The following is a 13,529-nucleotide window of genomic DNA, read 5'->3' as shown; positions in this document are numbered from 1 at the left end:
TGGCATTAGGATTATTTTGGCCTGGTTACTTTTAAGAAATTGCAGGGGCCGGCCCTGTGGCCTAGTGGTTAAGTTCATGTGCTCTGCTTCGGAGGCCCAGGGTTTCACCGGTTCGGATCCTGGACGCAGACATGGCACGACTCATCAGGCCATGCTGAGGTGGTGCCCCCCATGCCACAACTAGAAGGACCCACAATCAAAATATACAACTATGTACTGGGGGGGTTTGGGGAGAAAAAGGAAAAATAAAATCTTAAAAAAAAAAAGAAACTGCAGACAGGGGAGAAGCTCTGAAAATCACGTAGAAGTTACCCTTTGGAAGAGACATTTACATTAAGGTAATGTAAAGGTGTCTCCCTCTCTGTACCAGGAAGAAGGGGATGACCTTATCTCTAGAAACTCTTATCAACGCAGAAGGCAAGGACTTCAACCTGTGTAACAACCTTACTCTTGTTTACTGTGCTTTTTCTGGTCATCTCTCACAACTGACTCCCCCAGCCCCAACATCCTGGATCTTTAGCTGAAGACGGTATTTAAGGTGGTGACCTCAGTCATTCTGGTGAGTCCCTCAGCTCTCCTGGGCTCTTCCCATGTATCTATGTTATAAAGCTTTGTTTGGTTTTCCCCTGTTCTTCTGTCTCATGTCACTTTAATTCTTAGGCCAGCCAGAAGGACCTAGAGGGCAGAGGAATTGTCTCCCTCCTCTACGTTTGCAACACATAGGGCCAACAAAGGATTTTTTTAAAGAATAGATAAAGAACTCCTGTGTATCAAGAAGAGAAATACAGGGAGCCCAATAGAAAATCAGGAAGGAGACATGAATGGCACTTCACAAAAGAAAGTATCCTAATGATCCATAAGCACATGAAAACATGATTGATTTCAATGAACAGCAGGGAAATGCAAATCAAAGCCCACCAGAATGGCCAAATTAAAAAGATCAGCAACAGCAAGTATTGATTACAAAATGGAGCAATAGGAACTTTGTTCACTTCTGGTTGGGATGTGGACTAAAGGAACCATTTTGGAATATTGTTTGGTCACATCTACTTAAGTTGACCACCATCTGATATATTATATGTCACAGTCATTCCGCTCCTAGGTACACACCCAACAGAAATGAGTGATGTGTTCAACAACGTGTACACATGTATACAACATGTGCAACAATGTTCATAGTAGCATTTTTCGTAATAGCCAAATTTGAAAGAATAAAATGTCATCAACAGTAGAACAGGGAAATAAATTATTTACCTGTACAAAGGAATTTAGTAGAGCAATAAAATAAATAATAAAATACAGATATCTGCAACAATGTGAATGAGTCTCATACATGTCATTTTGAGTGGATGAAGTCAGACATGCAAGAATACATCCCATGTGATGCATCTATATAAAGATCTAAAACAGGCAAAATGAATGTATGGTGTTGAAAGCTACAATAGTGGTTCCCCTTGGGGGAAGTAATGACTAGGGGGCTGCACAGAGGCTTCTAAATTGCTGGCAATGTTCTGTCGTGATCATTTTGTGAAAATTCATCAAGCTGTACATTCACGCTTTGTGTACTTTTCTGTATGTATGGTACACCGTAATAAAACATTAAAAATTAATGAAATCCTTCCCCCTGCCGTGGATAACTCCAAATGTACCTCTTTCTGGCTGGGTACCTTGAGGAAGCATCCTCTGCTACGTCTTATTTTTCCAGTTCATAGATTGAAGACAATTCATTTATACAATACAGATTTCCTAAGCTCCTCATACATGCCAGGCATTGTTCTAAGTGCTTGGGCCACATCAGTGCAGTGAACCTACAGAGATCCCTGCCCTCTTGGAGCTTAAATTCTAGAGATGAGGAAGAGACAGGCAATACACAAATAAATATAATAAGTAACAAATAAATGATACAGAATGCTTGCAGGTAGTAACCGCTATGGCAAAAAGAAATCTTAGAGAGGGACAAGAAGGACCAGGAATGTAGAGTAGGCAGATTGTGATATGAAACTGGGTAAAAAAATATATGTATAGAATTATAAATTGTGACAAGTGCCAAGGAGAAGCATAAAGCAGAAAATGTGTGTGTGTATGGATAAAGCTGGCATGGCTCACCAAGAAGGCGGCATTGGAGTGAAGACCTGAAGTGAGCTCTGTAAGGCAGGCAGCTATCCAGGGGAAGTAAGCTCCAGGCAGCAAGAACACAAACCAAGGCCTTGAGGCAAACGTGTGCCTCCATGTTTCAGAAATTACAAGGAAGTCAGTGTGGTGGGAGCAGAGTGAGCAATTAGGAGAGTAATAGAAGATGAGATCAAAAGGTTTACGGGGTGCCAAATTGGACATGGCCTTTTTAGGGCGTTGTAAGGACTTTGGCTGTTGGCTGTTCGGGGATTTGAGCAGAGAAACTGCACGTCTAGACTCAAGTGGGCCCAGTCACTCTGGTGAGGAGAGCAGAAGCAGGGAGCTCAGTGAGGAGCTTGTACCAGTCGGGGTTCTGTGAAGGAAACTAGGCACTTTACACAGAAAGAGAGTCAATATAGGGATTAGGGGCTTACAAAATTGTTGGAAGGGCTGGAGGAGTAGAAGTCAGGGGTCCCCACTGGCATTGGACTTCAAGGTCACACCATGTAACTGAAACCCCGTTATCAGAAAGCAGATTCTACTCCTACAATTATTGCCATACACCCACGAAGCTGGTGGAGAGACCTTGGAAGGCACAGGGAGCCCAGAATCTGACCACCAAAACAGTCCTGTCTGTCTACCTTTGCTTGTCAGCAGCCACAGCAGCAAAAAGATGACCTCCACCTCACTTTCCACCTTCTATATTTTCTGTGTGTGATTATTATCAGGAACTGATTGCTAGACCCTAGCTGCAATGGGGTCTGGGAAATGTAGTTTTTAACTCTCCGACCCCTCCAAGAGTGAGGAGAGCAATGAGGGAGGTTGAGAAAAACAATTTAATTATCTACAAGTGAGAAACAGTGGTGGCTTAGTCCACGGTGGTAGTGGTGCAGTGGTGAGAAGTGGCTGGGTTGAATTCAGCCTATAATTTGAAGATAGAGACAGCAAGTTTTGCCTATGGACCAGACGTGTGCTGGGAGACAAAGAGAAAAGTCAGGGGTAACTCCAAGTTTCTGAGTCTGAGCAGTAGGGAGAATGAAGCTGCAGTATCCTCAGGAGAGATCATGTTTCAGTTAGAGCAAGAAGGTGAAGAGAACATTTAGAAAGAGGACGAGGAAATGGGGCATTTTACTAACAAATGACCACGAGTTCCAGTGGGCACGGTGGATGCGTTTCAGAAGGTAAAGAAGAGAAGGCTACGGGGTTAGAGACGGGAATGTGTGGAGTCTTATGTGGATGACCTGGAAGACCTGGGCTTCAGAAACAGGGGCCAAGTGCAAAATGAGATTGGTCCTTTTGACCCCTGGGCAGGAAGTGGTGCTGAGGCTGTGAATGTTGGTGTGAGGGAGAAAGGTGAGGTCTATCAAAACCAACCGTCTGGTGCTCCCCCTTGACCCTCACTGATGGAGCCTTTTGAACCAGGATTTGTAACCAGACCTTAGGTCATCCTAACAATAAGACCCTTGTGAATATAATGCCACCTTGTTCCTAGGTAAATAAGAAACCTTATCTGTGTCTCGTGGTCCTGGGAAGCAGTGACAGTGCTAAGTACGTAAGGCGTCTCCGAATTCTCCCACCTGTCTTGGTAGGCCAGCGCTAGTGAATCCATAACATCCAGCAAGTTTTGTCGTGAAGCGGGCCAAACTCCCACAAGCATCTTCACTTAAGAACATCACGACCCCTGGGGCGACCCCGTAGCCGAGTGGTTAAGTTCGCACGCTCTGTTTCAGTGGCCCAGGGTTTCACTGGTTGGGATCCTGGGCGTGGACATGGCACGACTCATCAAGCCATGCTGAGGCGGCATCCCACATGCCACAACTAGAAGGACCCACAACTAAAAATATACAACTATGTACCAGGGGACTTTGGGGAGAAAAAGGAAAAATAAAACCTTTTAAAAAAAAGAATATCACAACCCCATTTCATAAAGCAGCCTCCAACTACACCCCCCACCAAACCTTGGCTATTTTTCCCCTTTGCCACCTTGATTTTCTTCTGTATTTCCTTTGCCCTTTAAGCTTTCAGCACATACTCTCTGAAAGATAGATGTCTGTAAACCTTGCCAGAATCCTCCTGATGTTGGGCAATTGTAATAGAAACTAGTGGACGGGCTGAAGAGTCAGGGGATAGCCAGAGTGGTCAAGACCCCTGATGCCTGAGAGAAGCCTGAACACAGATCCTGGGCTTCGGCGATCAGGCTCTGCCATTTTTGGATGTGTTTAAGTCCAGTCATCGTTTATTGAACAGACTGAGGAGAAACCCGTCTTTCAGCCATAGGAGAGGCTCTGAAGCCCAGTGTGCTCACCCTCACCTAAGAGCCGTGTCCTAAGGGGGCTGCAGCCCCAGCAAGCAGCTGACCTGTTCTATATGTCTCGTGAGTGAACATACAATGACTTGAAAGAAAAGAAACTCGCAGAAGTGTTGTGATTGTGGACAGGGAAAAAAAGCAAAGGGAAAAGAGACCTTTGATGAAGCCCACAAGAATGAGGTCTGCTATCTGGAAAGGAAAAATGGAAGGGTCATGGATGTTTGGCGACAGAAATTTAAAAAAAAGAGGCAATCACATACTTCTTGAACTTGTGGATTCTTGAATTGAAAAAAAATATACAAAGTATTGCACTAGTATGGAGATAATGGTTTATATCATAGTATTGCTTATAAAATGCTTCACGAGTTGCAACCTTAAAGGATGCATCAAGACCTTTCTTTCCAGGATATTAAATAAACAGTGTCCACTGAAAAGGAAAATATAAGTGCAAGAGGTATGGGATCTCATGCAGATTCAAAGCTAGGAAAAGATGTTTCTTAAATAGCAACAGCTTGACAAGGTCTAGTGGCCAATCTTATAGGCGAAGTAATATCTCCTTGTTTCAACTTGCATCTCCATTGCAATTTACATAAAATGAGCATTTAAAAATGTTCGTTTTTCCCATGGGTGAATGGCCTGTTCGTTTGTTTTTCCAATTTTTCTATTGTTTGTCTTTTTTTTTTATTGATTTGTAGATGTTCTTTACATGTTATACATCTTGCAGAGAACCTTTCCCAGTCTGCTTCTGCCCTTGAAGTTTGTTGTGTCTTTTGCCATTCGGAAGTTTCACTGATCCTGACTTCATTTACTTGCTGTGTAAAAGGAAAACTTTGACTTACAGAAGCTCTTCCCCAAGAGATATCAAAACGGAATGCTTTATTTCATCACAAGTGGGTCTTTCCCTGAGGTTGATAAACAATCATGAACTTTTAATGACTCCCATGTGCCAGATGCTAACTGAAGACTCCGTCCTTAGCAAAGAACAATAGGGTTTTTTTGTAGCCAATTGTGTGCAGACCTCTGGGCTCAGTCCATCCCATCTGGAGTGTGGGTTTTCACTGCTTAAATAGCATAAGCCCCAGCTAATCCTTAGAATCCCACCACCTTTCCCTGGTTTGTCGTCTTCCCTTGTTTCTTTCCTAGTCCGTTACATAACCTCTCATTTCCTGGATTGGAAAATTGGAAAACAATAGAACTTACCTCATAGGTTATTATGAGGGCTCAACGAGTAAACATGTAAAGAGCTTAGAACAATGAATGCCTGATGCACAGTTTACACCCAGTAAATTTGAACCATATTTTCTTTACTAGGTCTAATTTATTATTTTTTTTTTATAGTATGTACTTTTTGGTCTTAAGAAGTACTTCCCCAATCCGTAGGCCTTATCGTAAATTTTCCTCCTTTCTTCTTCCAGGAACCTCGAAGGTCCTTTTGAAGTTACATGTGCTTCATCTGATCAGTGCAATGGGAGCAGAAGCCATGTGATCCGGGATGCTGTCACCCATTCACCGCACTCCCTTTTCCTGCCTCAGTAACTGAAAGCACGTTCTGTGGCGGAGCCTCAGCCTCCTGCTTTCCTGAGTGACCGTAAGCAGAGCCCCACTGTGGCCTGAATTAGGCATGAACAAGGATAAACGTGTTTTCCTGTTTGTTTGTTTCTTTTTTCTAAGAAATATCTTCCTGCTCTGAGGTTAAAAAAAATATTCTCCTGCATTTTTTGGAATAGTTTTAGAGGTTTATTTTCACATTTAGGTCTTTAGTTTCTTTGGGACTACTTTGGTGTTTGGTGCAATGTAGGAATCCAATTCCATTTTTGTTTCATGTGGAGAACAAGTTGCCCCATGACCATTCATTGACTCTTCCCTTTTCCCCACGGATTTGTGAGGGCACCCCTGCCGTAGCCGGAGTGCCTGTGTTTGCGTGGGTCTCTTTATGGACTCTTTATTCTCTCTGATGATCTTTTTGTCTATTATTATGCCATTTTGCTATATGGTTTTACTTATTTCATTCTCGTTTGTCTCAATAGCTGGTAGGCCAAGGGCAGGGTACTCTTCAGGATGGAGAGTGGGTAGTGAAGACTGGGTGAGTTCTGTGCCTCTTAGCCAAACTGACCCTTGGGGAGTAGAGCGCCAGGCTCTGGGCCCAGACTTTCTGGCTAACTGCACATCAGAACGTGCCTGTCCATTTCCTCGGAGATATTGAGAGGGAGTGAGAAGCAAGGAAGAGATCTGGGAGCTATTATTACAGTGGGTTGACAGGGCTTGGTAACTGCTTGGATTTCTGGTGGGGTGGTCTAGCGTGAGGGATTTATCTAAGACAGCTCTTGTATTTCTGGCTCAATCGATCAGGACTGCATGGACATCCTTGAGAAGGATAATACAGGAACTTTCTCAACTATGAAAATGCCAGCATCAAATCTAATGCCCTGGGAGAATTTTTGGAGCAAGTGATACAACCCATAGAAATATCTAGCCATGGAAAAGCAACGTGTGATTACAAACGGTTTATTTTTTTAGATTATAACATCACAATTAAATTGCATTTTTAAGACTGTTACTGCTGACAGTGCATAAAAATATGGCTTTTTAATCATAGCAAAGTGTCAAGAAGAACAGGGACTTATCTCAGGCAGTAAATTTGAAGACAGAGCATCCTTTTGCAGACAGACCCAGTAGATCCCTTAGATGTCTTGGAAGACATGAGCGCTAATGTAGGTCACCCAAATGATCTATGTTGCACCCTTCCCAACACTGCCAGTGCTGGCAAGCCATTAAGCTCCCTTCCCTTTTGCCTCCCTCTGACACCCCTCTTCACAAACCCCACGCAGAAGCTGGCACCAGGCAGGGGTGGTTACAGCTCCACAGGGAGGAGTAGCGAGGCCAGGAGGCCAGGAAGCAGCAGAAGGAACTCAGGGCTTCCTCTCATTCCTGCGGACAGGAGGGGAGCAAGAGAAGGAAAGGTTCTCCATGGAGTTTCTCAAGACATGGCCCTCCCAAACATTTCAAGCTTCGCCTTAGGGACAAAACCCAAAAGAGTGGGCTCTGGGGGCTCCCTGTACCTGGCCAGAGTTGGACCATGCACTGCTCAGGAATACCAGAGAGAGAGGGCTGTGAGGACATCGCCTTTCGCTCTCTGAATTTAAGTCACCTGGCTGACTGAGCTCTCAGGCTTGAGGAGCCCTTCAGTCCCTTCCAGAGAGACCTCCCAGGCCCCTGTGCTCCAAGCTACAGGTGCCTCAGTAAGACAGGCCTTCCCTACGTGGGGCCTGTAGCTCCATGGCCATCCTGGGAGCCCCTCCGTGCTTGTCTTTCTCCACCCAGGAAGATGTTTCTAGGTCCTGACCTCATGGAAGTTCATCTTTTGCAGCAACATATATACTCCTTTCTCCACTAACTGGTGTTAACTGGAGTTCTGACTCTTGGGGGAGTCTTTTCTCACCTGGGGTCCTCAGCCTGCCTGAGTCTGGATGAACGTCAACCACTGGGCTGGAGATGGAGGGCTGCAGCTCTCCTCGCCTGGACTGTCCACCTGGCTACCCTGTGTTCATCAGACTCGATCCAAATTCAAAGTTCCTTCCTGTCAAATCTGAGTCCCCCTGTCATCACTCTCTGTGGTCCTCTTTCTACACCAAACATTTCTCTGGTTTCCAGCACCCTTTGGAAGCATAAAGACTAATTTGGTTGAAACCTACTGGATGTTCAGTTCCCCCACAACTCAGATCCCCTTCTGGCATCTCAACAAAGCTTAACCTTCTTCAACAACATGTACGGGAGCCCTGATTCAAGCCAGGCATTAACGACAGACCCCAAGTGCAGATGGAACAGGGAGATGATGTCTCTGGGATTAAAGAGCTCACCAGACTGTAAACAAATGATTATCACAGAGATGGTGAGGGTATGGCTGAGACGTGGGTAAGGTTCTCCCTGGGAAAAAAGACAGTATTTGTTAAGCAATGTCTATGTGCCAGGCAATAAGTTATGAACTCCTCTTCTTTAGTCTCACAGAAATACTACTGAGGTATTTATTATTTGTATCCTTATTTTGTGAAGGAGGCAAATGAGATATAGATTGTTCAATTAGTCACAGAGCCAGTAGCGATAGAGCCTGGATTACCACTGAGGTGGTCTGACCCCAAACCAGTGACACAGAGCATGGTATGACGTTTAACTGCCTAAAAGTATCAAGGAAGGCTTAGCATTGAAGTGATATTTGAGCTAGGTCTTGAAAGACAATTCCTGTACTAAATTGATCGTGTCTTAGATTGGATGAATGCGACATGAAGTCAAAGAGACTTCAGGCTAGAAGGAACGATGGGTGTAAATGCGTGGAAACCTGAAAGCCAGGACACCTTGGGAATGGTTGGGTAAAGCGGAGGTTGCTCCTGATGGAACCTCTCACCCATCATGTGGCTGGAGAGGTAATAGCTTTTCTTGATGCTCTCCATTACTATTTCCAACCATTACTGACTGATATGCCTTCACTGAGGTTTGTGTGCTCCGCTTTTACCACCTCTAACCTTCGTCAGGCCAGGCGTCATCCCTGTGCATGTGGTTTACTATGTGGGCCACGCCGCAAAACCTTGCAGTTCTTTGATCTCCTCAGCTCCAATACTATTCACCTGCTCTTCAATCTAGCCAACCACTTCTATGGAAATGTCCTCCAACCAACTCAGAACTTACAAACCGGCCACACTGGAAATCTCAAGGTCCACTGTCCTGTTTTCTCACCACACCCCTCAGTCCGCCCAGCTTTCGCCCTTTCTCCTAGAACACCTCATTGCGAACACCAGTTCCCAACCTCCCCTGACCTCCACGGCCACCTCCTGACTTCAGGCACCTGGATATTTGCTGGGATTACTGCAGCGGCCACACCATTCTGCCTAGAACCGGGTCTCCTGACTCCCCTGACCCTTTCCACTGCCACACATTCTGGTATTTTCCATGACTCGTGTTCTCTGGTGCTCAGGAGATCTTTCTGACATTTCTTCACAGCAGGGAGCTTGGGCGCTTGGCGGGACTAGAAACTGCTTGAGCTGCTCTGTATTCCAGGATCTCAGCCCTGTCTTTTGAGGAACCTAATGCTCTTCAGCAGTTGGTTGAAGGCCCCATCGTTCTCTGCCCTGGTGGCTTCTGGTAGCGGAGCAACCCACCTTCTATTTCATCATTGCCACACCACTCCCACCTGGAATACGGTCCCAGACTCACCTGAACTGGCGAAGTTGTTGTCTCCCACTCTTGTATTGCCAGTGGAAATATAGAAGCAGTTGAAGGTACTCTTCATTTTTTTTGGACTTTCAAGTAAAATTTCATTCCTTTTTTCATTTGTGCCTTGTACGGTGACTTTCTGATACACCTCATACCCTGGAATTAGCACCTCCTTTTCATGTGGTTTCGTAGAGAATGCTTGAATATCAACACCCGAGCAGGTTCTGATGGTAAACAGTGTCCCACCTGCTCCAAGATAGTCTCTCGTAGCTACAGTTCTATCCAAAGATGATGAGGTAAATTGCCCAAAACGTACACTTCCTCTCTTACTGTGATAAAACTTGGTCTTAGAACCTCTATAAACAGTGTAACACTCCGTTGTAGAGAGAAGCTGAAGTGCTCTTGTCAAATAATAATGGAAGGCTTTGAAGTGAAAGTTAAGTGAATTTTGACGGAATTCTCTTACAGCTCTGTTAAATTCTACTGCAATGTCCCCCGTATAGGCCACTAGAGCTGTTCCGTGGAAATCATTGAATTGTTTTGGATAGTTTATTCTCTTCTTCATGTTTTGCTTCCAGTATTCTTCTGCCTTTTCCCATTCACTCCTTAAAAGTCCATTCATTCGCATTTCTTCTTTTAACAGCTGGGATGCCTTTTTCTCCATTTCTTTAGTACAGCCCTCATACTGATCATCAAATGCATTGTCAGCCATGTCCAGCTGAGATGACTGGGTTGACAATATCCAGCTGGTCACCTGCAAAGAAAGAGTAGTGTCCCTTGATCCATTCACTGAGGAAATAGCATGAACTGAATGCCGCCCAGAGCCCACAGCATGGACCTCTTACTCAGCATGAAATCTGACATGTTCCTGTCATAAGACTCATGTGTGGTACATGTATGAAGACAGTCTTATTATACTATAAGTAGTGTAAGAAGAAAAAGCTAGGCTTTGTGACTCAGTTTTCTTTCCTGATATTATTTTAAAAAATCTTTTCAGATTCACGATCTCTAAATGGCTTTGACCACAGACTCAGCTGTGGGAGCTCCATTGTTGCAAAGACGCAAGGGGAGAGCAAGGTCAGTAGGATTGAGTTGGGAGTGGATGGTATATATTACCTGTTGTATCCTCCACGGAGTTAGGATCAAAAACTGAACTGCTATGGCTAGAAGAGATGTCATCTCCAAGTTAAAAAATAACTGCAAATAAATATAAGATAATGAAAGGGAGATGTGAACATTCATGTCATCGTGAGCATGCGGATGCCTCCACTGTGCCTGAATGAATCCCTAATTGGAATCTGGAAGTCCAGGCTCCTTCCTGAACAGCTAACCAGCATTGCCTGTAACCAGCTCTGCCTGGGTCCTGCACACAGGGACGAGGTGAATGTGACCTCTGGCCCCCAGTAGGGAGCTGGTAGAGAAAAGAATCTTGGTAACAGGCAGAGCTGCATGTCACACAGAGTGCCAGTGAGAGTAGATCACATTTTAGCAGACCTTTCAGAGGGCTTACCATTGTACTTCCCCTTAGAGAAATACTGTGTCTTTTCATGAATGCTTTAAAAAAATTCCTCTGGGGCCGGCCCTGTGGCATAGTGGTTAAGTTTGGCACACTCTGCTTTGGCAGCCTGGGTTTGCAGGTTTAGATCCCATGCAGACCCACACCAGTCCTCAACCATACTGTGGCAGTGACCCACATACAAACTAGAGGGAGACTGGAACAGATGTTAGCTCAGGGACAATCTTCCTCAACAACAAAAATAAAAAATTCTTTTCAAAGTTTCTTTAACCTGGGCTCAAACTGAAGTCAATACTTCTAAATATCTCTTGACATTGTCAACTTCTACCACGATCCAGGAGAGCTAACATGCACGGCCGCTTTGGGGATTTCTTGGTTGGAAGGAGAAGCAGAAGCTGGTGTGTGCATGGAGTTGGGAGGGAAGTGGGGAAATTAAGTATATTCCTGTTCTGGCCTGAAGCTCTAGGCTTGACTAACCATAGAAAGAGGGAGAGCCCTTCTGCACAAAGGACTTTGTGAGACACAGGCACCAACAGTGCTGCCTCCAGGGCCTGGGTGATAAATTGCACAACCTAAGATTAAGTTTTCAAATTTCAAGAGGGATGGATAAACTGCATGTCTTTCCTTCAAGACGTTTTCCGTTTTGCCAGATCTGACCTCACTTCCCTACCTGGAATACTTCTTGCACAGAACTGATCTCGTGTCACATCACCCCTTGACACATTGCCCTTACTGCTGCAATCACCCCAATCTTCAGACCTTCTCCCAGCCCCATCCTAACACCAGTCTCTCCTCGGTGGACCTTCCCAGGTTCCTTACATTCAGAGCCCCTTCCCTTCAGAGGACAGAGCTCGGGGTTGTCAGGTACCTGACTTCCTGTGGATCCTCAGTGGTTCGGTCCCGGTGCCTTTCGAGGAGGCAGTGCTCCAGCCCTTTTATCTTGGAGGAAGCTATGCTTTCAGTTTCAGGTAAGATTTGAAAGAGAGGTAGGACAGTTTATGAATTAGTCAATTTGTAGTTGACTCTCCCACCCCTCCTCTTCCTGTCCCGAGAAGAGAGACAGGACCTTTGTGTGTGCCCCCCGTGAGATTGGTGTGTGTATCTTGCGGCTGGTGGGTAGATCCTGCAAAAGGCAGGGGTTGCTGCTAGATCTTTTCTCCATATATTTGATTTTACAGACTATTGGAGCCATTTGGGGGGATTATGTGAAGGGGAAGGGTGGAGAGGCGAGTGCTTCCAAGGATCATTTTTCATCCTTACTCATTCCTTAGAATGAGTCCAATACCTGGCTACAATTTGCTCGTAAGCTGTCTAAAGCATAATAAAACTTGACTTTTGTACACAAATTCTTTTGGGAACCATCCAGCTTCTCTTGTTTCTAGATCCTAGTAATGACTTAGTTGGTTTCCTGGGTAACTGGACTTGGCCACTAGGTAACTTTTTAGATAGCAAACACGACAACAGACCAGGCTGCCAGAAATCTAGAACCTCCTCTTGTCATATCTAGAAAAGGAACTCCACCAAAACAATATTTGGGGACCTTTTGTGATACTTAGCTTTTGTAACTGAACTTTCACAGAAATAGAGCTGGGAAGAGAAGTAGAGCGTAGTCCCTTGTACTGGTGTGTATTTGTAGCAATATCATTTTCACAGATCTTACAAGTAAGAAAGCCAACTTTTCTTTTACTCTAGATCTACTTAATAATCTTGGTGCTACAAATTTCAATGCCCGGTGCTGACCTATTCTTCATGAGTGGTGTCGGGGACTGGAATTGGCCACCCCAAGATATGTCTCTTTGGCATGAGGATTGTTCGGGTCTGGTTACTTTCAATAAACTGCAGACAGGAAGGCAACTCTGAGGGGTGGAGTTTGCTTGCCCTTTGTTGGGAAACATTTACATTGTAAAGGAAATCTCCATCTGTAAAGGTGTCTCCCTCTCTGTACCAGGAAGGAGGGATGACCTTATCTCTAGAAACTCTTATCAATGCAGAAGGCAAGGACTTAAATCTGCATAATAATCTTATTCCTGTTTACTGTGCTTGTCTGGTAACCTCCTGTAACTGACTCCCCCCACCCCCAACACCTTCCTTTGTCTTTAGCTGAAGATGATATTTAAGGTGGTGGCTTTAGCCATTTTGGTGAGTTGCTCAGCTTTCCCGAGCCTCTCCCATGTATACATGTTATAAAGTTTTGTTTAATTTTCTCCTGTTACTCTGTCTCATGTGAATTTAATTCGTTCTCCGGCCAGAAGAACCCACAGTGGGTAGAGGACATGTCTTCCTCCCCTACAGTGGCACCAAAATGTTACAAAACTATTCTATAATCCCAAAGGGGTATTTTAGACAAAAACATACCATTTGGTGGCCCTAATGATTGGTATTGAATTA

General features: G+C 44.7%; 1 long non-coding RNA gene across 1 annotated transcript; it reads right to left on the bottom strand.

Annotated features, from left to right (window-relative positions):
- Positions 1–10,004: 10,004 nt before the first annotated feature.
- Positions 10,005–12,141, bottom strand: LOC124251944 (uncharacterized). The gene is made up of 3 exons (XR_006891884.1): positions 12,010–12,141; positions 10,742–10,822; positions 10,005–10,379 (listed from the first exon to the last, which is right to left on the bottom strand). It is a non-coding gene; the product is annotated as an uncharacterized LOC124251944 (long non-coding RNA).
- Positions 12,142–13,529: the final 1,388 nt, after the last annotated feature.

Source organism: Equus quagga, chromosome 14 (assembly GCF_021613505.1).
Source record: "Equus quagga isolate Etosha38 chromosome 14, UCLA_HA_Equagga_1.0, whole genome shotgun sequence".
NCBI classification, from domain to species: Eukaryota; Metazoa; Chordata; class Mammalia; order Perissodactyla; family Equidae; genus Equus; species Equus quagga.
This window is presented reverse-complemented; position numbering and strand designations above follow the sequence as displayed.